At 37.6% G+C, this 22,435-nt stretch overlaps 1 protein-coding gene across 1 annotated transcript in view; it reads right to left on the bottom strand.

Moving 5' to 3' along the window:
- The window catches only part of VSNL1 (visinin like 1), an 85,307-nt gene extending 63,213 nt beyond the window's left edge, over positions 1-22,094 (bottom strand). The window contains exon 1 of the mRNA XM_036262926.1: positions 21,844-22,094. The gene's annotated coding sequence lies outside the window, so the exon portion shown is untranslated. The remainder of the gene's footprint in view (positions 1-21,843) is intronic.
- Between the last annotated feature and the right edge of the window lie 341 nt (positions 22,095-22,435).

Raw genomic sequence — 22,435 nt, 5'->3', positions numbered from 1 at the left:
ACTTGGGCCATTTTGAAGAGTTACTCAGTTTTCCTGTGTCTCTCCCATGTACACCAGAGGTCTACATGTTATTAATCTTCTGTTTGTTTCATCCTGTTAATCCGTCTTTTAATTTTCTCCTTTGCAAACAGTAGTATCTCTGGATGTGTGTAGGAAGTGGTGATTTACTTGAAGGTAAGGACCACCGTTCTGGGTCCTCAGCCTGAACTGTTGGCTATGAAGCCAGCTGATAACCTCAGGAAAAATTTTCCAGGACCCTCCCAAGTGACCTGTGTGGGTTTTCTGTGCTTTGATAGGATCACTGGACACCTTTCCTAAAACACCAGAGCTGGGTTTCAGTCTCAACTCTGCCAGTGTTTTCCTGCATGACCTAAGGAAAGGTTGGCTTCCTCTTTGAGCTCCAGTTTTCTCATCTTCAAAAGTTCTATGAAAGTTTCCACCTAATTCACCAGGTCATTATAGAGAACAAGCCATGGAGGCAGTGTGAGTGTGAGTGTGTGTGTGTGTGTGTGTGTGTGTGTGTGTGTAGTGCAGTTCAAATCGTAACAATTTTTCTAGCTCTTAATTTAGTGCACTTTCCAGGACATCTCAGGGAGGAAACAAGACGCAGATATGGATAAGTAGGCTTTGTCAGGCAGGGGTGAGGAGAGGGAGTAAATTGCAAATCCTGGGCATGAAGGAGCAAAGACACCTGTTGAACAGCCAACAGAAGGTTCACAAAGAGGAAGCTAGAGAAGAAGAGTAACCATGTGCCCCTTCTTTGATTTTTGGGAGGGAGGTGGGTGGAAAGACCATATCTACCAAAGGTTGCCGGAGGTGTGCTGACTCTCTCTAGTAAGGTTCCTGTCTTTGATGTGTTTCTACTTCTGAATTATGCTCACCCTGTCCTTGCTGGGCCTTTGTGAAGTATCCAGCAAGGCTGGAACAAAGCACTTTATTGCAGTACATAAAAAATATATTGGTTGAAAGGGACAATGCCAAGGCTGAGAAGGCTAAAATTAGACCTTCTGGTTCTGTTTGATTTGGCAGTTAAATGCACAGGCTGCTAACGTGGCATCCTCCACCCACGTCCCTCCCATCCGTGGGCCTTCTGAGAGCACAGGTAACATGTGCTGAATGAGAGGAAGTGTTGCTTCCTCTGCCACCCTGTGGGGATGACAAATGCTTCTGGGCCTGTGTCACTGCCACTTGCAGCAGTATGTTGAGTAATACTTAGTTTGTCACCTAATTTGCAGATTAGGATAAAACCACATCCTTCGTTCCCATTAGTATAACACTTTCCATAGTGAAACCAACAGAAAATCTCAAGATAATCATATATGAGAACCTTCTACTTACCTTTGCCTAAGAGTTTACAGCTGCACCTATGTAATCATTGCAGAACCCAAAGAACCAGGTATATGTACCTTACATTGTGCTATGCAGTGATGTCATCTACAGAAAAGAGCACAGGCCTTGGAGTTAGACAGATGAGGCGAGATCCAACTCTAGCCCTTCTATTAGATGGTACATTTGGGAAAGTTACTGAACATTTCTTGCCCTGCTCATTCAACTTTAAATTGTACATATTAATAACAATCTCAACATGTTAAATGAAATAATAAATCTATGCAAATGATGTTATAGCAGTAATGAGTATGGCTTATCAAGTACTTACAATATGCACTCCATCTTTGCAATTATTTTATGAAGTAGATACCACTGTGTATTCATTTTACATCCAAAGAAAAGAAAATTCAGAAAATTTAAGACATTTGCTCAAGGTCACATAACAAGAAAATGGTAGAGTTAGGATTTAAAAACTGGAAGTTCTCTTACTCACTGGTACTATTCTGCCTTATCATAGGAGATGAGAAACAAAGTATTTTCCAGGACAAAGACTGTTATTTCAGCGTAGGGTGCTGCCTGGGTGCTGCCCTGCTCTGCACTTTTAGCCCAGGAAGGCGGCTTCAGAGTGCTCCATGGCTTGGTCAGGTACCTCACAGTTGCTAGCTTCTAATCCCTAGGGGTGTGAGAGTGGGCTTGTTGTTAAATACAAAAGCAGCAGTTGAAGGCACTGAGAATTTTTAGGCAAGAAAAGCAAACACTCAAGGAAGGAAATTTAAGCTCTCCTCAAACAAGTGAAGGATTTGATTCACTGGTACAAAAATAGACTTATAGATTAGCATAAAGGAACAGAGAGTATAGAAATAGAACCGGCTATATATAATTACTTAATATATGATCAAGAAAACTTTTCAGAACAAGAGGGAAAGAAAATATAATTTTGTAAGTGATGCCATCATTACCACTTGATAGCAATTTAATGAAAAAGTAAGTTGGAATCACACTATATACCACCTTTTAAAAAACATTAACATTTGGAACAAACCATTTAATATAAAAATTAAGTCAAAGACAAGAATTAGAAACTGAAAATATGTTAGATGAATGTTAATAGCTATAGTGTATGCTTACACATAGCTTTAAAACAAATACAATTAGAGAAACCATTAGAATCAGAAGAGATAAATGATCAGAGTGTGAATAAATACCAGAGTAAACACAAATAATGAACAAACCCAGAAAAACATGTTTGACCAACTGATTGAGGTTAAGTTAGACTTTCTAAATATTAAAAGCAATGGCAGCAACTATAAAAGATAAAATTGATAGATATAACTACATAAAAATTCAAAAGTTTAAGGAGTCTAAAAACACCAGAAAAAAGCAAATAGGAAAATATGCAACATAAATGTCTTCTAAGTACTAAAGATGCTTAAAAATAAGTGGGAAGAGGATATGATAAAAATCTGGGCAACACATATGAACAGAATATGCAAAAATGATGAAATATCAATGGCCAAGTTCAATACTACAAAATAAACACAATAAAATTGTATGTTGTTGCAACCTACTAGAAAATACTAGAAATCAAGAAGCATTAAATATTGACACTTTTGATTCCAGGGGAAGCTATCTTAAAGAAATAGTCCAAGAGAAAAAAATACACAGGGATATATTTAATGCAGTTTTATGGTAAAAACTCTGGAATTATAACCATTCCCCATTATGGAAATGCATAGTAAATTATGGCACATTAACTCAATGGAATATAAAATTTTGAGTACTATGTTGAAATATGGCAAATTAATTATGATATTCTAAGTGGAAAAAGCAGGCATACAGTATTAAATATTCATTATAATTACAACTATTTACTGAAAAAAAAAAAATGAGGTCAGTTCTTTTCCTATCTTCTTCCTTACAAATCAAAGAAAGGAAATAAATAGATCCTAGTTTAGGTCAAAGCTTTCCTTTTCTGGATGAGAAAAAAGGCCTACAGAAGATACAAGGTTTTTCTAAGAGTGCAAAGAGCATCTGTAGAAGATCTAGTTCCAGAGCCTCGTCTCCTGATTCCAAGTCCAGTGTTCTCTCAAAGGCAGTTTTCACCCAGTTCGTGAACACAAACACCAAGAAGGGGGCAGAAGAAACGGGCTCCTTCATTTTCTAGAAAAACATAAGGCAAGGAGGGTATTGTGGGCAGGACCTCACCTCTGTCCCAGTAATTCAGGGAAGAGTCATGAGTATACAAGCCCAAGTCAGAAACTTTGGAGTTAGCATATACTTCCTCATTTCTGTTCTCTGGGTCCAATTAGTCAGAAATTCTGTCATGTCTGACCATAATATTCGTCTTCTGCTGTCCATCCCATTGACTCTACCTTGCTTCAGACACCACCCCCCCCCCGCCTTTTTTTGCAGTAACTACAACTATCTAATTAATCTTTTTGTTTGCAGTCTCTACCCTTCAAATTTATTCTTAACATTGCTGCCATATTCATTTTACTAGGATAATTATTTGACCATTTCATGCCTCCCTGTGGTCTGAAGAAAAAGTTAAATTCCTTCATAAGACCCAAAGGAGCCACATGACCTCATCTGTGCCTTTCCTCCCAGGTTCATCTCTTACTACTCATACTTCATACTTCCAGACTCATGCTAACACTGAATATCATTTTCTAAAGAGTCTCAATATTTTATCAGGCCTTTTTTATTTTATTTTTTTATTTTTAGCAGAGAAGGCACTTGTTGAATGGACAAATGAAAGAACAAGTGAGATAAAGGAGATTTCCTAATGACACGGATGTCTTGACTGATTAATCCTTTCTAGCCATAAGCTCCATGACAATGGGTTCTCTATTGTCCTGTTCACCATTGTTTTATGACTAATAATTAACAGTTGAAGAAATGGATGAATGGCTGGTTGAATGAATAACTTTGCAACACAGATCTGTATGGCTGTGTGGAAAGGCAGAATAAACAACCAGCTACATTTGTGGGAATTAAGGTAAGCTTCATATGAAAAGCAACCTTCTGCAATGGATGAATAAGGATGGTCAGGTAGAAATTATAGGCACAATGAGGTACAAAAGAGCATGGCATGTTCAGGAATCAAGGAATAATAGGCTACAGCTGAAAAGCTCGAGGTGGGCAGGATAACCTAATGGAAAGGGTTAAACAGAGTTAGAGTAAAATTCCACAGTTAATTCTCACTCTCTGTCTGACCTAATTCAAGCTACTAAACCTCTCATAGCTTTCATTTCCTCACCTGAAAATATATTGTGAAGATTAAAGATGAAATAATATAGAAGAATACTGAATATTGCATGGCATAGAATAGGAGCTGTCCACTACTTCCTCCTCTACTTCTTAGTGTTAATTGTTAGGTTTGGCACAAGTATCCTGGGCTGCTTCAGTCACTATGTAAGACTAGGGGCCTCTTTCAGATCTAAATCTAAAATCCTCTCCACAGTTTCTCTGTGGGCAACCAGATCTTATCTATAGCTCACTTTTCCTACTGCATGCATCAGACTAATGCAAAATAAAAACATTTGACTCCAACTCAGATTAAAATAGGAAGGGCCAATTAAACAAGAAAGAATTCATGTACTACCTAGTTTCTTAAGTTTTTATTCATTTTATATCTATATCCAAATATTCTGGCCCCTACTTAACTCTCATAGGGAGAGTGTATAATTGATAGTCCAAAGAGCACACTTGAGAGTGAAAGAAGATGCTATTGTTTATACAAGGACAATAGGTATTACTCAGAGTTATCCTAAGCAAACTGAGATGTATGATCACCCTACCTCTCCAACTTTATCTCCTATCAATATCTCTCATATTCCATGCTCACTTTGTGGCTTTGTGTCTAACACATCAGGTTTATTCTCATGTTAGGTCCTTTGCAGTAGTTTTTCTTTCTCCTTAGAATTCTCTTCTCCCAAGATCTTTCATGGCTGACTTCTCACCATGCAAGTCACTGCTCAAATGTCACCTTTTGGATCTTTCTGTTAAAATTATTAAAACTTGCCTCTCCCTCAACACACTCTTAATGACTATCAATTACTTTGTTTTATATTCTTTGTAGCCTTAAGACTATCTGAACTTAGTTAATATAGTTATTAGTTTATATGATTATTTATTGACCTCTTTCACTAGCATGTCAGCTCCAAGAGGACAGGAACTTAGCTTGTTTTACCACTGTTTATATCTAGATCTGTCCTGCTACTGAAGAGGTACTTGATATTTTAAAACAAGTATCTTAAGCCTTGGCCAGTTTGGCTCAGTGGTTGGAGCGTTGGCCTGAGAACCAGAAAGTCCTGGGTTTGGATCCCGCTAGGGGCATGTACCAAAAAAAAAAAAATCAATAAAACAAATATCTTAACTTTCTATAATTTTAAAACACAAGCTCCTTTCATATATCAGTCCAAAGAGGCTGTCCCTGCCAAATTGTTTGAAAGGTCAAGTTTAAGTTCCCCTATCTATCTGCTCAGGAACTCAGTAGGGATATGTAAAGTCAGTCGAGTTCTTAATTATTGCCAATTTTAGGGAAGAACTGAAATAAACATTCTTAAATAAGATTAGAGGTTACGTCAATATAAATTAACCATGGTAATGTTATTGACCTTATCATTAAAACCATTACTATCACCTCTAAAGTCTTGGCATCAGCCCTGGCTGGTTTGGCTCAACAGTTAGAGTGTCAGCCTGTGGTCCAGAGAGACCCGGGTTCGGTTCCTGCTCAGGGCATGTACCTTGGTTGCAGTTTGTCCTGCGGGTGGCAGCCACTTGATGTGTCCCTTTCACATTGATGTTTCTCTCTCTCTCTCTCTCTCCCTCCCACTCTATCTGAATAAAAAATGGAAAATAAATAAAAAATAAAGTCCAGGCATCAGTTGATATCTATGTGGCAATATCTATAACATATATGCCATGCTAATACTGTCATATAGGTATCATTATGTAAATTTCATAGATAAAATGATTCATATAACTCAGAATATTTTGTGACAGAGTCTGATTACAAAATCCACATTTCTTTATTAAATTTAGAGAAAGAGAGAGAGATAGAAACATTAATGAGAGAGAACATTGATTGGCCACCTCCTGCATGCCCCCCACTAGGGATCAAGCCCACAACCTGGCCATGTGCCCTGACCAGGAATCGAACCAGCGACCTCTTGGTGCATGGGTCATTGCTCAACCACTGAATCACACCGGCCAGGCACAAAATCCACATTTTTTTCCATGACACCATGTTCATCTTATTCAATCAAGATTTTTTAATCCTTTAAAACATTATGTCAGACACATATATTTAAAAGAATTTTCTTGCCATTATTTTTATGCTTTGGTCCTTGCTCCCTGCTCCCCTCTTCTCATTGCCTTGCTACTCCTAGTATTGGTATCCCCCAAATTATTCCACCTCCAATCCTCACCCTATGGAGGTTTGGGTTCTATGTGCCCTAGATGGGCTTCCTTAGCACTCTATGCTTCTTTCATGGTTGTTCTTAATAGACTATCAGTTATTTGTCTCCACTGCTGCAATGTGAGTTCTGAGAGGACTTGAACAATGTCTTGTATCTTCAGAGTACATAGTATGTACTAAATATGCACTTGTTGAATAAATTAAAAAAGCACTCTTAACAATGGAATTATGGAGGCACTTTGCCCTGTTTAAAGACCCACAGGTCTGTATCACATGAAAGTAATCAAGGGTTTTGGAAGAGCACTGGACACACAGGTGCTTGCAGATTTCTCTGTCTGGAAACTGTCCCAGTGAACTGTGCATCAAAGTGTGGTTCTCTTGGAGATGTGCTAAAGTAGAAAGCTCTGTTGTCCTCAGTACTGAGGCCTTGCAAGTGATGGGTAAACCGGGAGATGCTAACACTTGGAGCAAGACCTACTCTCCTCAAAGAGAAATAGAGAATCTTCTCTTTCTCAAAGCCCAGAAGCTAAAAACATGTTTTAGCAGCAATCCCCAGGAGGTTGAGTTGGAAATTTAGACCTCAGTGGATTTCCCTGGAATCTATTACTTCAAACAGCTCAAAATAGGTCTCTCCATTAACATTTTCTGGTAGCACTGGGTAATTTTCTTCCATGGCACTTAATCCTATTTATAATTTTATATTATATTGCGATTATTTGTTTAAATCTGTTTCTCTAGACTGTGATCTCTATGAGGGTGGGGATTAAGACTTTTAGTTCAACCTATATATCTAGTACTAGACAAATGATAGATGTTTAATAGGTATTTGTTAAGAGAATGAATAAATTGATAAGATTGAGAAGTAATACCTCATGTGAAAACAACACATGAATATAAAAACAAAAGGTGATGTAAGTAGAAAGAGCACAGATTTGTTTTGGAACTTGGAGCTATTACTTACAAACTTCATTACTTTAGACAAATTACTTGATCCCTGTAAGTATCAATTTCTTCATCAAAGTAGAAATACTATTATCTCATTGAATGTTGTAAAAATGAGTGAGATACTATGTATGTAAAGTAAAGCACCTGTAGCGTCCTTAGCACAGAGAGACGGGATGTACTATGAGTGATTACAAACACTGCACACCTCCAAAAGCCTCGCCTCCTCTTTTCCCTTCTTTGTTCATTTAACTGTGGCAAGTTTGGAACACCTGAATATCACACGGTGTAAAAGTCTGTCTAAAGTGGAAATTCGTCACATGAGGAAAACCCTTTTGCTTCTGAAATATCTTTCTTATATGGCCAGAAATTCCCACCTTCCTATTTCTTCTCTTAGACAAACATTTGGGACCTTTGGGTGTTCTTTGGTTCACTCAATGCATATTTATTGAGCATCTATGGTATGCTGTACACTGGGCTTGGCTATGGGAATACACTGGTCAATTAGATAGATGTTCAGTCTAAGAGCTTGTTTATATTTAACTAAGTCCTGAAATGATCTAGAGGCCTTAGTCACATATTACTGTAAACAATAATAATAATAATAATTTGTTCTATCCCCAGCTTTGTCCTAGGTATGCCTGATTCATAATCTTATTTAGTCTTTACAAGGACTATGAAAGGTAAACCCAACAGTTTCCCTTTTTAGGCAAAGAAGCTGCAGCCATGCAGTAGTGAGTGGTGATGCTGGGGTTTGAACTCAGGACTGTGTGACACTACAGGCATTGTTTTCCTTCCAGCACCATGTCTGCCAGCCAGTCACTTTCAACGGTGTAATTGATTTAGGAAGTGATGACTTGACCTTATTTTAGAACTTGCTTCCTTTTATTGGGCAGTGCAATTTAATAAATATGGTTCTTATAATTACTGATGTAAAAATATAGGTCCATAAATGCTGGGTTTTCACTGCCGCATGGACACTGCCTGCATGTGATACAGAAATCTTTTAAATACTAATCTTAAAATGGAAGCAAAAGTGAGGATCCAAGAGTTTCTTTTCTTTACACCATAAATGTCAAACTCATGGATCTTGAACCACATAAAACCATGGCCAGTGTGTTTGATGCCATGTTTTAAAAGAAAAGGATACTAGGCAGGCATTCAGCTTGGTCAAAATACCATCATTTTAACAGTAATTTAACACCTGGCCCACTTCATTTAGACCTATGAGAGATCCAAAGATTAATCATGCCCTGGATATGCTTTCTAGGAATTCACAGACTGATTAGGAAGATACTACTAGAAATGATACGAAGAGGATGATGATGATAGTGGTAGTAATAGTAGTAGTAGTAATGATAATAAAAGCAAAGTATGGCATTAAAACTGTATAAACCAGTGTTCTGGGATCTCAGACTAGATCTGGCTCTCTCTTTCCTACTTCCTGTTCTAAAATAAAGTGACAGAAGTGATGGGACTTCAGGCAATTGCAGATCGATTTTGATCAAAGGAGACTTTTCAGAGCTTCCAAAAGGAATGCAGCCATCTGCTCATAAAGTCGGCCTCGAAAACTACTAAGTAGTTTAGAAGAATTTCCCACCAAGTACTAAATGACTCCTCTGACCTACTATTTTCTAGAATCTCACCCTTGGTCACTAAACAGCCAGCCTAGGTTCAAAGGAATTACTCATTTTACTAAAGATGCCCAGAAATCTATTCCAATGACATTATCCAAGCTGCCCTTAAAACGCTGGTGAGTAATGTGTACAAAGACATTCCCTTTGGTGGTACCTAAAAGATTAAAATATGTAATAATAAGAATAGTGAGGTAAACCATGTCCATACTTATAGTGGATGATATTTTAAGATAACATTTGTGAAGAGTTTTAATTATAAGGGAAAATAGTATATAAATGTTAAAGAAATGAGTAGTCTCAATTAGAAACAATATTTACAAAGGAAAAAATATAACCTATAAATAATAGAATGTAGGTGATTTTATTCTTCTATGTTTTGCTTTCCAATTTTTCTACAGTGAGTAAGCGTTATTCTTTTTACTCAGAAGAAATTATCACTAAGTACGTAAGAAGAGAAAATCCCCAGCTTTAAATCAAGCTCATGTAAGAGCTGTTGTGTGAGCAGGGACTTGCAGGACTGAGTATTGTTCGATGTATTGCCTGGAGTGCCAACAGCAGCCCTTTCTTAGTTCTAGATCTTAGAGTTTTGTCAAATGAGTTTTGACACAACTAGACACAAAGTCTTCTGAAAAGAAAAAAAAAAAATCTCTTTCTCCTTCACTTAATGAAAAAAGAAATATTCTGCCCTTATATTTACTCCTAGACAACCACAAAACTGGAATATTCTCACTGTTGTAACGAGACAAACTCAATCACCGTGTAAACAATCAGTGGTGTCCAAGCTGGCTCCAAATTCAGGGAAATGATGTGATTCTTGGTTATATACCAGAGGAATCAATAGCTACAATTCAGAGAGGCTAGCTGGAATACTGTATAAGTTTTTAGCTTTTCTTCTATTATAACATTTCCCAGTGAGTTTTCATTCACAGATGTATAACCTTATAAACCTATTACAAAAAGCTGAGTACTTTTTTTATCGGCAACCTCTGGTTGGCATTTTAGAATAGCATAGAAGAAGCTGCTCTCTTTACATTTTTTTTTAAATCTTCATCCAAGAACATTTTTTCCATATTTTGTTCAGATAGAGTAGGAGGGAGAGAGGAAAGGAGGAAAAGGGGTGGAGAGAGAGAGAGAGATAGAGAGAAACATTGACATGAAAGGGACACATCAAGTGGCTGCCACCCGCATGACCCAATCAGGGCCGGGGACAAACTGCAACCGAGGTACGTGCCCTTAGCGGGAACCGAACCCGGGTCTCTCTGGACCACAGGCCAACGCTCTAACCGCTTAGCCAAACCGACCAGGGCTCTACATTTTCTAAGTAAGCAGGCACAAACAGTACAAGAACATTATGTTACTATCATTGTGTTATGAGCCTTTATAAATGCAATGTTCTGAATTCAAACATTTATGTTCTAGAAAGAGTACCCATTACTTTCATAAATGGTTTTAGATGTACCCAATTTAGGAGATAGCATCTCAGCTATACACAGCTGTATACTTCTTGATTATGAATTCATTTTATTTCTCAGTTTAAATGGAAAACTCTGAGAACAGTAAATACTACTTCATTATTAAAACTCGAGTGTCAGTTAAATGTGAGGGTTCTGCTAGGCTTTTAATATAGATCATCTCTAGGTTTTGCAACAGTTTTGTGAGACAGGTTAAATTCATACTTAACAAATGAGAAGACTGAGGCTCAGAAAGATTAAATTATTTGCCTAAGGCAACACAGACATTAAGTGGTGGAGTCAGAATTGAAATTTAGTTCTGATTTATAGTCCAGTTTTATTTCTATTTTCCCATGTTGCTGATGTCTAATCTTTAGATTATTTTATTCAGCACTTCTATTTTATAACTTGAGAAGCTGAGACACAAGGAATCAAATGACTTGCCTGGGTTCATATAAACAAAAAACTCAAATCTGATCAGATTAATTGCCTCTGATTTTTAAATTATGACCTCTGCAACATTATATTAACCTCTGTTAACACATCATATTTTATTTTTTTAATTATCTTTATTCAACATGAAGTTAAAAATATTTTACAATATTGTCATTTTTCTAAATTTGAGATCATTTTAAAGTAAAAAATTCACTCCCTTTTCATGTGGGAAACCATACAGAGCTATAAACATACAGTGGGGAGGATTCAGAGTCATTAGTCAGTAGCCACTTTGGCACAATTGTAGTCAAATTTCCATCCAGAAACAAAATGGGAGTGATTTCAAGGGATCAGTCGCCAAAGTATTCCAATAAGTTTCTTCAAGCTTCTTGGCCTATTATTCCATTTTTCCCTTGTAAATTTTCTTTCTTTCTTTTTTAGAAAGGAAAATGAATATTCATTGAAGACCTTATAAATGCCAGACACTGTGCTAAGCACTTCCATAGACATTATGTTATTCATCCTTGCCATTAATCTCAGGGATATAATGTCTATTTTACCAATGTTAAATAACTTTTTCAGAGTGACTACACTCATCTCTGAAGCCATGTCTCTTTTACCTATACCACCTTCTCTCTTGAAAGAAGCAGGTCTTGTTCAAATGTCTTATATAAAACATGCTGCTTTAGCCAACTGGGATATGTAAGACCTTATGTGGATCCTGAGTCAGATAAACTATAACAATTCTTATGAGATTTGAACACTGACAAGGTATTTGATGATATTAAGTTTTTTGTTGTTGTTCTTGTTGTGTCACAGAATTGTGGACATGTTTTAAAGAGTCTTTATAGATATATACTTAAATATTTGTAGATGAAATGATATAATGTCTTACTTTGTTCAAACTAACCTACTGGAGGGGAAAGGAAAGTGATCTAATAATAGTTAAAGCTGGGTGATGCGTACATGGAAGTTTATTACATTCTTCTCTTCAAATTTATATGCTTTCCATAGTAAAAGTTGTTTATTTTTTTCTAAGCCTGTGTAGATTGGTGGAGAGAATCCTCTTCACTTAGTAGCAGTGTGACTTTGGATGAATTACCTTCTGAGACACAGTTACTTAGTCACAAAATAAAGCATACCTTGCAAACACTTACCTTGTAGAGCTGTAATGTGGACTCAAAGCAGTAGTGTGTGTAAATATCCACCATAATGCCTTATACATTCTAAGTTCTTTACAACATTGTTGTTAATTTTATTACGAAAATAAATTATTTCTGTTTTCATTTCCTTGTTCTCATGACTTAGCCAGAGATAACTTACAACATTCAGATGAATTTTATATTGTACAATAGCCAAAGATGAATGATATAAAACTTCTGTGTACATGGTCATCTACATAGCACCTCTTTGGAAAACTGCTATCCTTTTCAGTTTCTCCTTTGCCTAGACCTCTTGTTTTATGAATAAATCATATGACAATTTGTACTGCTCTTTTTATAATCAACTTATTGAATGGGTTGGCTATATAGTTTTATTCTTTCATCTCTGCTTCAGATATGCTCTATCATGTTTCCTTTTCCCATCCCAGGATGATATATTGGGCAGATCTATATCTTTTCAGGTCACTTTCTGGTAACAGAAAAGTGATTGTTTCTTGGTATTAAAAATTTCAGTCTAATTTAAACATAAATTTCCACTTACATACAATCTAACCTCTCCTTTCTCAGCTCAGTATTGAAATAAGCAGATATAACCTTGATGCAATAATTAGTACAAGATCAATAAGATCAGTACTGGGGTCTGTATAAGGACCACTCAGATTTATTATTAATATGAAAATGTGCAGGAAATATGTAAGAATGGTATGTAGGAAGTACTAATTCCTTCAAAAACATTTTCATGAAACTCTTTGAGGGGAAATGACTATGAGTGTCTTGGAAATATTTCTTTAAAAAAAAAAACAAACCAATGTCTAAAATGTCCACCAAATTCAAACTACCCTCTCTTTCAACTCAGCTACTCATCTAGAATGAGGAAAATTTCAACAGGCCTTTTTAATGCCACCTCATAAGTGCTGATTTGTTATGAAGCTATTTGCTCTTGAAGATTTTGCTTAAAAAATGTAGAATATTCTATGTTAGAACACTGAACTTATTGTGTAGATATCATGTAAGCACACATGTGTGTATGTATCGGTATGCATGTGCATTCTCCCTCAACCCAGCTTGAGATCCATTCTCTGCTCTTAGCCAATGTGCATTAGGGCACACTTCTATGAACACTCGACAAATGAAGGCTCTTATAGGCTAATCCTGACTCAGACATGCTCTGCAACGTAGATTGTGGGTACCACTAAGTTCTCCCTTTGTGCCATTTATTTGGTGTTATTTGATAGACATTTATATGAAGAACAAAAGATACGTAAGTGATAGTGCTAGAGTCACAAAGAAGTGAAGTAAAGGTGTCACTGGAATGTTTCACAGGCATTCTGGGCACCCCAGAGGAAAAGGTAAAGGAGAGAGAAGATAATGCTTAAAAAATAATTACAGCCTGGCAGAGGTCCCTGGGCATCATTTATGAAAAGCTCTATAAATCACTTGAGTGGGGGAGGCTTGTTCATCAACTGGATGTTAGTCACTAGAAGCTTTGGGAACTTCAGTGGGAGGCATATCTCAAATAAATGTAAGAGCTTTTCCAAATAGATGCGGGGACATAGGTCTAAGCTAGGGCATTGATTAAGTTAGTATACCTTTTTATTATTATTATTATTATTATTATTTTTTTTATCCTCACCCGAGGACATTTTTCAATTTTTTTGTACAGATAGAGTGGGAGGGAGAGAGAGAGAGAGAGAAACATCGACGTGAAAGAGACACATCGAGAAAGAGACACATCGAGTGGCTGCCACCCGCACAACCAACCAGGGCCGGGGACAAACTGCAACCGAGGTACATGCCCTTAGCGGGAACGGAACCTGGGTCTCTCCAGACTGCAGGCCGATGCTCTAACCGCTGAGCCAAACCGGCCAGGGCGAGTATACCTTTCTTAAGGCCATACTCACCATGCTACCTGGGATGTGTGTGTCAGCTATTATTTAGCTACCATAAAACTAGAGCAAACATCATGGAAAGGGCAGAATTCTCAGAACAGGAGACTGGGAGAAATGTTGAAATGCAGATTGAAGAGGATGGACAGGAGGGAAGGTGGAAGTCTGGAGTGGGAGGAATAATTATTGACTACCTGCTAAGCTCTTTTAGGTGGTAGATTTATAGAGAGTCTTCAAAATTCCATAAGGTGAATATATTATCCCCAGTTTACAAGTGAGAAAATAAGCCCCCTAAATTAATTAGAACCAAAAGTCCCACCCAATTTTGTGAATTATCTGACGTCTGCTCTATGGAAGAACCTCAGAAGTTAGGTGCAACTTTTATAGGCTTCAAAAGAAGAAAAGGATGTTTCTTGTTGATGACAGAGAAGAAACACACTTAAAATTCCCTAGTAAATGAGGCAGGAAATAGGAGGAGAAGGGAGAAAAATCTATGTAATACTTTGAACAACAGAGATATATCCGGATAAAGAAAAAAATAAAAGGCTTTTGGAAGAGCTAAAGACAATAAGGTCATTTGGACTCTGTGTGTGTGTGTGTGTACAGGAGCTGGAAACAAGTTTTCAGTGCAGGAGGAAAGAGAGTGAGTTTGGGATGTATATTTTGAAAAAGTAGATCACGTAAGAGATCCCACAAATAGACATTGAAAGATTAGGCATAAAATTAGTTGGAATAATAAGGGAAGGGGAGAGTAGCAGATAGCAATCCTCTTTTTGGAAGGTATTAAAGAATAGAAGTATTGTAGTATCATATTTAAATCAAAAGGCAGGGATTTTAAAATATTTTTATTGAAGTTAAGTGATCTACTGGAGGCTTGGGTGGGAGACAAGGGCCACATTATTTAGCTATATTGAAAAATAATAGATGACCTTAAAACGTATTTAATAAAGAAACAAACATTAAAATGTCCTTTTAGATCCATATTCTGTTTTGTGCAATTTATATGACAGAATAATGATGGCATTTCTTCCAGAAATTTTATCCTCTATGCATCTAAACCACCTGTTTACTTCACTTGACTTACTGGAATGCATTTATCTGTCTTCCTCATTAGTCATAAATTCCTTGAAGGCTAGGGTTGTGTCTTATTTAACCTTGATTCCACAATGACTACCCAGTGCTTGGCACATTTCTTCAATAGTAATTTATTTTGTAGGTTAAGCACTGTTAACTGTTCACTGCTTTTAATAGCTCAGTTCCTTATTCAGAGGTTCCACCATGAACGCGATTCCTACTGTTCAGAGACTAAAGTGGTTTATGAACTATTAATTTCTCATGAAGGGGATAATGCTAACTACCTTTTATCGTGCATATTTAATAATGAGGCATTCTATTATATTCTTTACATATATAGTCTTATATTTTCTGTTCAAGAATCCTGTGAACTATTTTGAATGGAAACTGAGGCTGAGAGGTTAAACCACTTATTCAAGCTCATTAAACTAACTATGGAACTGGGGATTTTCATCTAAGTATATCTAGCTTGAAAACTTGTTTACATTTCCTCTCATTTCTTTTGAGTCAGTTGAAACATGGGTGAAGACTGAGGAATTTTCCTATTTACAAGTTAAAAATGAGGAAAGAGTAAATAGATGTTTTTTATCTGACTCTGAGGAAAAAAATACCTTTATAAATATTTACAAGAAAAACTAACAGTTTTGTATAGAATTTCAATTTATTTCACAGTTTTTAATATTTTAATAAAATTCCCATGAGCAAGAAAGTATTTCAAAAACACTTCATAGTCTTCCATTAACTCATAGCATCAAATGCCAAACAATTTTGAGTAACAAAGTTGCTAATTAAGCCAGACTTGTGCAGCACTATTTGATACATTAAAAATAAAATATTGCCCTGGCCGGTTTGGCTCAGCAGTTGGAGCGTTGGCCTGTGGACCAGAGAGTCCCGGGTTCAGTTGACGCTAGGAGCACATACCAAAAAAATAAAATAAAATATTATATTAATAAGCATGTCAACTTTATTGATAATACTTACTGGGCCTCCAATGGGACATTTCACTAATTTAAGATTGTATTTCAAGAAGTCAGAAATAAACACACTAACCATAAATTAATAAAGACAATGAAAATTATAAAACACCACAGATTCCTGTAGCATCAGTCTACTATTTTAAGAAAACTTCAACTGCTATAAATATTCTGAAATATGAAAGAGCAGAAATACTAGGGTCTAGTTGTTTAAATGAGAGAAAATTCATCCAGGCTCCAAAGCACATTTAGCATGTTAATGATTTGCAAAAAAATTTATTTACAGTCAGCTCCTCAAAAGTTCATAGTCCTTCGGAGCTTAAGAGGTAGTAAACAAGATTCAAAGAAAGGGGAAAAAAGTACATTTAAAGTGACAGATTTCCAGTTTCAGAAAGTCCCTGTATGAGTAAGAAAAAAAATAGGATTCATTATATAGATCTATAATAATTTGTAGATAAATTTAACTGATTTGTGAACACTCTGCCTTTTATGAATAACACTTCACAAAAATGAAATCTTTGTTAATTAAGAGAGATCTACTTTCTATAAAAAGTTCAGCAATTATTGTTAGCTACATTGAGCTTGAAGGCCACTTGGTGAATGAAAGTACTTCAAGTCTTAATTGTAATTTAGAGAAAAAGAAAATAGATCTTTCACCTGAAAATTATCCAACAAATGGTTAGAAATATAGTGCACTGTCTTATAAAAAAAATAAACAATTGGTGGCTACACTGCAGATCATCTTTGTTAGAATTGCAGTGAAGTAAAGCAGTTGAGAAATCCAGAGAAAGCATAAGAATTATAAGAAGTTGTCTGATTTGCATGCTTTAAATTAGCTGATCAGAGTATAGAACATCTCTTTAATGTATTCATAGGCACCTTATTATTAAAGTGTCAAACCTCTTTGAGGATTCTTCAGTAATTTGCTATTCCATTTCTCTTTCATTCATTAAGTAGTTTCTAAAGCACCACCAAGATTCCCATTTGTGAAGTTCTCAATGATTCAAGCTGTGAGCAACTCAAATTATTTTGATTCACATAAGAGAGTACAAGTTATCTTTAGAAACCAACTGTAAATGAGAAATGCAGTGTTATGGTCCTTTCACAGTGTGAACATATTAAAATAATTCCATAGTTCTAAAGACCCATCATTTAAAGAGTGGTAAACATACCTACCACAGTTTAAGTTTACATTGCCTCTTTGAATTATTAATATTAATTCTTGAAAATAGGTAAAATTATAATTTTACTTAGTAAGAGATGAAAGAAAGGATACTCGTTTGAGTGGATTAAAAAGCACTCTTAAAGGTGCTTTATATCTTTACTGAAAATAAATTATAAAATAACCTTTACTCTAGCTTTTCTTTTTAGTAACAAAGATATTTGTAACAGTGTAAATTATTCACATGCTTTTAATAGAAGATTTAATTTCTTGATATAATTAGCAAGATACATACAACTTACTTTTGTTAATTGGCAAATATAGAGTACCTACTATAAAAGCCATTGTACAGATATTGTAGAAATATCAAAAAGGTCATTAAAATCTCTGCCCTTGTGGACCGTGCTTTCATACTGTAGACATGTTTTTAAGATAAAAATGATCCTTAATATACTGTATTTTTTATGTATTGGAAGGATGAATTACGTAATTTATATGGATTACTTCCAGCTCATATACTCTATTAATTATGTGAATTAACCACTGGTATAGTAGAAATATTTATCATTTATTAATTTATCTCTGTATCATTTGATATTTTAGAAAATTTAATATATTTATATCTACTAAATATAGCTGAAATGGACATTGTCAATTTCAACCTTAGATTAACCGAAGGTGATTTATTCTAAAAGAAGAGCCTTCCTGTCTTCCTAAATAATCAGTAAACTTAGGAGCATAGAAATCATTCAAATACAAAGAAAAAGACCTTTAGAATGACATTAAAATATATTGCTCTTGTGAATTAGAAAACCATGCATTTGATATTGATGTGAAACTCCCCATGGAGCTCCTCAGCAATGTTTGGAATCCATAACTATGTGCAGCCCAAATTGAAAACCTGTAGCTTGCCCAGGACAGCATTTCTAATCACGTTATTCTATTACAGAATGAGATTCATACCCTAGCAAAATAAAGCAGGGCACTTAGCAATTATAAGGCTCTGCAGTATGCAGAAGCTACCTGGTGTTCAGAAAAATCCTGGAATGCCTGTTTTCAGCATGGGATAGCAAGACCAGGTGACATCTGACGCAAGAACATTTGTTAGGAATAGATTCTATCCAAGAGAGAGTTTATCCCAATTCAGTAAAAGTTTACCAAGACAGGAGGGGTGAAATTAACTTGTTAACTGGTGAATGTGTTGAGAAAGTATCACCTTGCTTCCTCAACAGCTTCCAAAGGTATCTGCTACTCTCTCAAATGGGAAAAAGACTCAGACTGTGTCTTCCTCAAGCCCCACTTAATGCCTTATCTTTTTAAGGTAAGAATTCCTGGCATTTCCCTCAAGGGAACTTTTGTGGTTGGTTTTGGTTATCTTTCTGAGTGCCTGAGAGATTGCGTTTTTTAGAGAAGGAACAGAAAGACCTGGATTATTTTAAAACTGACTAGAGCTTTACTGTATAGACAGAACATATTCATGGAAGAAAGGGAGAAATAGAGAAAGCTAGTGAGGGAAAGGAGAAGAAACGAACGAAAGAGAAGGGTCACACAGGCAGGTGTTATTGCCTGCGTTGCAGTCCTCGTCCAGGAGACAGAGAAGAAAGCTGTTCAGGAAGAGCTACGCAAGCCTTTCAAAGGCTCTAAAGGTTTAGAAAGCTGCAGTGCTGGCCTCCATAGGGCCCGGTCAGGTTGAAGCAGGCAGGCATTCTTCTCTGTCTTCCTGTCCCCCCACCTCTTCCCTTCTCTGAAGGTGGCTTCATCTGGAGGATTTCCAGGATGGCCAGAGACAGGCATCTTGCATTAGGGTTCTGCCTTCTAGGAGACAGAGGAGAGCTGGCAGAGCCCATGGTGTGTTTACACTGCAGCCTCCTCACTCCACAACGTGCCAATGCCTGTAGCTGCAGCAGTTTAAGAGGAGGCAAACAGTAGAAGAATGAGCATGGCGCCTGCAGTGTCTCTGAAGGCAGAATTCTCCGAAGGATTCTGGGAACACAGCAGGGCCAGGATGGAGATAGGGCTGGGCAGTCCTCACACAGGAGCTGAAGATCCAAATGGTTTACCCATTTTCTCAAAACCTTCAAAAATTCCAAAGAAATTGACTAAGATGCAGAGGAGGCCAAGAAAGCCAGACTAAACATCTAAAGCGGTGGATCTGTTAGAGGTGAGGGGCAATATAAAAGAAATAGAAAGAGATCTTACAAGTAAGGAGAGGCAGAGAAGAGAAGTGCTGTGGTGTGAACTGAACCCTTGGGAGCCTCTCAAAGATGTTTGGGAGCAAATAATCACTTATTTGAAGATTTTAGCAATGTCACTGAGGATGTTAAAAGTGCAGAGAGAAGAAACCATTTCTATTCAACATTACCTTTAAATTGTTTATTCCGTAGACTCGAAGTTAATTGACTTTTCCCTAGCTCATAGCTCAGGGCCTCAATTCCTCATCTGTAAAACAAGGCATTTGGACTAAATGCTTATGGGCCAGATGTGACCCTCTATAACTGTCAGCCTGTGAACCGGGGTATCTGAGGCCAAATGTCTATAAACTTTAGTACCAAATTCTCCCTTCTTCCTCTACTACCCATTACCAATGCGGTGCACCCCTGCACTAACCATGGAACTGATTCCATTCTCAGTGAGGACAAGGAATATGGCTCAATTGTGACAAATAATTGCTCCTCCTGCCCTGAAGTAAGAAAGAGGAGATCAGAGAAGGCAGTATAATTTATACTTTGGGTTTCCAAGGAGTGGATATTTTCAAATTTTCTATTTCAAATGTCATTCATTTAAACATATTGTAAATTTCTACGAGTAGGGTCTAAATAGTTGGACTGACAAAAGGTTAAAGAGTCATATCATGATCTGCCCTATTTTGGGAATAATTTATTTCATTTCATCCCCGAAATTGAATCTGCTTTTTCCATGGAAATCCAGCACACACTGGCCATGCTATTCTCTTGTCTGCTGGCCTCATACCATTCTGCCAGGCTGCTTCAGTGCAGCATTTTCTGGGGTTACTAAACACCCAAGCTTAATGTGCGTGCACTCATGGGTGAGGTGTTCAATGATGTAGAACCCCCCCCCACACACACACACCACTACCACCACTCACACATGTAGGCACTTTTGATGGCAGTGAAGATAAAATGTGTTTTCACAAGAGTTTCCTTTTAAATTTTTCTCAACCTAAAATTTATTTTAAATTAAAAATAATTTATATGTGGAAATACAACTCCCTTGCTTCTCTTGTCTTAAAGATGGACACACAGATAGTATACAGTTGTTTTCTACACCCACTGCATTTCCATTTCATTTTAGTCTCCAAAATATGGACAGGAGGGCAACTCTAGAAAAATGGATTCCCACTCTGGCATCTCACAGGGCACTGATCCGTGCAATGCAGCGAGCACTTGCAGGGAGTATCACCATTTCCTCCAGCAGCCCTCTTCCCCTCTTCACCAGCACCTCGGATTTCCACAGGGGGAGGGGGTGACCTTGCAAAGACCCCCCTCCTGTTTCTGGGAAGGAACAATCCATTTTAACAAAAAACACAAAACGACCTTTCCTCCTTTAAAGAAACGCTACCAACCATCACACATCTGGGTTCACATTCCCCATCCTGCATTCCCGAATGCGAATACGATGCAAAGGCAGGTAACTAGTTTGCGTCTGACTCCCCCCATTCAGCCGCTCTGTGTCTCAGACTCTGTTCAAAATAGACAGCTGACTGTGCGGTGGAACATCTTTCCTTTTTCTGCCCATTCACCATCGTGACGAAAAATCAGAAAGGAAAAATTATCCGCTCATTTCTAAATACTGAGAGAAATGTGCTTATTTTGCGTCTAGCTGCGGTGGTTCTAAACACTAACATCTCGCTTGGAAACCAACCCTGATTTCCACACCATCTCGTCCACTCAGTTTTACTTAGCAAACACCTTCGCTGCTCTTCCACGGTGAGAAAAATGGTGCACTAACCCCACGAATGACAGGTTGCTACTTGACTGCAACCGCTCAATAGTTTTATCAGCAACCGGAAAACTTCACAATTGGTCAATTAGTTACTTAAATCTCTGTAAGGAAATCTTCCTATTTATAGACTTAAACTTAAAAAGCACCTCTGTTTCACCTTTCTTAAATCTAGCCTAAGACACCCCCCCAAAACACGCCGCATATAAACACTTCCCCTTCCCCCATCCCATTGTCCCAAAAGGTCCCCCCGACTAAGAGCACGTTCAGGCAGCAACCATTAACCAAAGCAACTGTCACCATGCCTATAGACGCATCTATATGCAAAGCAAAGTATGTGACAATAGCCAAAGCATCTCTCAATTGGCTGCATGCAGAAATGCAACGAATATCGTATTTTCCACTTACAGTTATAGCGCTGCGCACGGTCACTTAACGAAAATGATAAAACTCAACAGTTCTTTATATATAGATTTAATTCGGGCAAAAGGTTCAGCCGTCTCTGTGCGTGGTCTCTCGCGCTCTTTTTTACCCTCTGGAGCTCTAGGCTTCTTAAATCCCTCTTGGGTCACGCCTTTCAAGCCCTGCGGCTGGGGCAACACGCTCCGGTAAATCTCTGCTGCAGATTGGGAATCCCATAGAAAACCTGGGGTCGCTGGAGCTGGATGCGCAGGCGCGTGAGCCACCCTCTAGCCTGGCCCCCCCTCCCGATTAGCCTCCCCCGCCCCTCGCGCTCCGCAGACCCAGCTTGGAGAGCCCGGTAGCCGGTGACCAAAAGCTGTCTGGCACTGGCGCATGCTCAGTTGGAGGGGCTCGGAGTTGCTGCGGGTGTATTCCATGTTTCCATATTTTAGCAAAAACTCGCAAGGAAAGTAGGAAAAGGGATCCTGGCTACCGGAACAGCCGCACCTGGACAAGCTTGAGGGAGGGTGACTTGACTTCGCCACGCCCACAGTTGCCAAGTCTGGTGGTGAAGACTGAGGCCAGAGATGCAACACGT

This window comes from Molossus molossus, unplaced genomic scaffold, assembly GCF_014108415.1.
Source record: "Molossus molossus isolate mMolMol1 unplaced genomic scaffold, mMolMol1.p scaffold_m16_p_15, whole genome shotgun sequence".
Taxonomy (NCBI): Eukaryota; Metazoa; Chordata; class Mammalia; order Chiroptera; family Molossidae; genus Molossus; species Molossus molossus.
The sequence above is the reverse complement of the archived record's forward strand: the minus strand, read 5'-3'. Positions and strand labels throughout refer to the sequence as shown.